At 44.5% G+C, this 2,816-nt stretch overlaps 1 pseudogene; it reads left to right on the top strand.

The window, feature by feature from the left end:
- The window catches only part of LOC136465437 (uncharacterized), an 8,888-nt pseudogene extending 6,505 nt beyond the window's left edge, over positions 1-2,383 (top strand).
- The last annotated feature ends 433 nt before the right edge of the window (positions 2,384-2,816 follow it).

The raw sequence follows: 2,816 nt of genomic DNA, 5'->3' as shown, positions 1-2,816 counted from the left end.
CAGGAGGACTGCAAACTATCCTGGAGAGGTTTGTTACTGTTTAATTTCATGTCCTACTGGATAGAACACTGTGTTTTCACTTATAACATGGTTTTATGGATTATGTGAGCTGACATGCTGTATCTGGCATCTGTATCATTTCATAATTTTCACTGCTTCTCCTGTTCCTCGGTGCACAATGATACTATACATTGCTTTACTCATGGCTTGTTTGTGAGGAAGAAATGCTCTAACAGCCCCAGGTCCCCAGGTGTTCGGTTTTTTATGGTGGTCATGCACTCCAATTTAGGTCCTTGTTCTAGTTGCACATATTTAGGTCTGATGTTTATGATCATTACTCAGGCAAGGTTTTCCTTTTCATCCACTATCGCCACCTATACAACTTGGTGGTTGATTGAGTTGTAATTCTCATTTATTTGCCTCTGATTCACAATACTTGTTTTAGAGTTTAGCCCAATAATTAAGGAGTTATATTAACTATGCATAGTCAGAAAAGAAGCCAGTTAATAGTGCAACTAAAAGAAAGGTTTTACTGGAAAAATACGTGAAAGGGGCTAAAATTTGGGATCCAAATACAGTCCATGTGGTGCATAGATTTTTAATTTGGAATATTCCTGAATATCGTGTTAAACTGTTTTGCAACAGAAGGATTCAGAAACCCTGCATGAAGCTTTTATGTGTTGTTATCCTCTCTATTATATGTACCTTGTGGCTCTGCAGGTTGCTGTCCAATCTTGTTTTTGTGCTTAAATAGTATCATTTGAATGCTGCCTTTGATGCTTCATTTTGTTTAATATTTTCAACTTTTTGGAGGATAATATTGAAAGTAAAGTAGCCTATCTGTTTTTTATATATCCTGCCATTTAGCAATGAATTGAATCTTTTAGATGGTAGTGGAAGCACCTTTTCTATTATCATATATATCTTTGGACATGTATTGAAACTCTATTCCATGGTATTGCTATTCAACATATATATATGTATATTCGTCTAGCTGTCCAATCCTCATTAGCCCCCATAGTTTTGCACATGGGCAACGGTAGATGGGCATCGCTAGCTTGACGATCTTGATCGGTGAGTTGCTCCTTCCATTTTTCTTGGTGGTTATGGAATTTATCTGCAATATGTCCTGTGCTTTTGTATGTCTGCTATTGCACTGCTATTTTTTTTCTACTCTGCTCTATGCCCTTTTTGTTGTATACATAATTACAGATACAGATGTGCAACTATATTTTTGCAGAATCGTGCCAGGAATCCAATGTCTGGTGGCTATTCTCAGCAGGGCTATCGTCCTCAGTCAACTGGGGCCCGCCTTCTGTGCCACCCCAGCAGCCTGGCTATGGTTATATGCAGCCTGGGGCTTATCCTGGGGCACCGCCACAGTACGGGTGCACCTCAGCAACCTTATGGTAGTTATCCCCCAACATCTGGTGGCTATCAGACTGGGTGGGATCAGTCTCAAAACCAAACAATCTCATACAACCCCCCCTGGTACTGGGTATGATTATTCAGCCAGCAGCAGCAACCTCAAACAACAACAATCTGCCCTGGAACTGCTGCTTCTACTGATGCCACTAGCTACAATTATGGCCAGCCTTCGACATATGCTTCACAAGGATATGATTCTACCTACACTCAGCAGAGTGGTGGGCAGAAGCATATGGACATGATGGCTACTCTGGTTACCAGACCCAAGGGCCAGCAGCAGGGCTACTCTCAGCAGACTGGTTATGACCAGCAGGGCTATGGTGCATCTGCTTATGGATCAGCTGCAAACTCGAACCCAGGATGGGTCTGCACCCAGCTATGGTGGTCCTGGTGGGACCAATCAGGCATCTCCAGGGCAGCAAACTTCAAACCCCAGCTGCTGGAAGCACCCTGGCTATGCCAGCCAACCGCCTACTAGTGCTGCAGCAAGCTACCCAGCTCAAGGTTCAGCTCCATCTGGATATGGTGCTCCACCACCCCAGTCTGGCTATGGTGCCCAACCGCCACAGCAAGGTGGATATGGTCAGGGCGCTTATGGGCAGCCTCTCCACAGGGCCAGAAACCTCTTGCATCTTCACCTTATGGACAGGCTCCACCTCCTGGATCTGCTCAGGGTGGTTACGGGCAGTATGGTTACAGCCAACCTGCTTATGGTGCACCACCAGCTTACCCTGGTGCAACCCCCTGCAAGCCACCCGGGCTATGGCCAGCAGCAATCTTATGGCGATGCTTATGGTAGTGGAAGTTATGGGCAGCCTCCAGCCTACTCTACTGAAGCAAACAGCTGCTGCTGCATCCCAGGATCACTCTACTGCCCCTGCTGCAGGCCCTGGAACAACAGCTGCGCCAGCTCCTGACAAACAGTGGGGGCGCCCAAACATCTGCAGAAACTTAGGGTTCATCAGCTGATTGGGAGCCAAACATTTTTCAAGCCTCTGCTATGTGGTTTCCTCTGCACTGTCGCATAATATTATGCGTCTAGTTTTGGGTCCACATCTACAAGTTATATCTTTTTAGCCTGTTGTTTTGACTCTTTGAAATTGCTATCTCCTTGCTATTTATAGTACTTCACTGTTTTTTATTGCTGGCGTATATATTGGACTGGTGATATATGTGCTTGTGTCGTTACTCTTGTTGGACCCTAGTGTCGTTACTCTTGCTGTCCCATCTTGTATTCTGAGCCTCATTTTACCTTAGTTATTATGTGTGCTGTAAACTGTCGGATGTCTATGAGCTGGTGATGGTTATGTATGAAAATTTGGTTTCAATTTTGTCTAAGACTTGAGTATCGGATCATAAAAGGTTTAAGCTGCATGATAGTCTGCTCT

Source organism: Miscanthus floridulus, chromosome 7 (assembly GCF_019320115.1).
Source record: "Miscanthus floridulus cultivar M001 chromosome 7, ASM1932011v1, whole genome shotgun sequence".
Classification (NCBI taxonomy): domain Eukaryota; kingdom Viridiplantae; phylum Streptophyta; class Magnoliopsida; order Poales; family Poaceae; genus Miscanthus; species Miscanthus floridulus.
The sequence above is the reverse complement of the archived record's forward strand: the minus strand, read 5'-3'. Positions and strand labels throughout refer to the sequence as shown.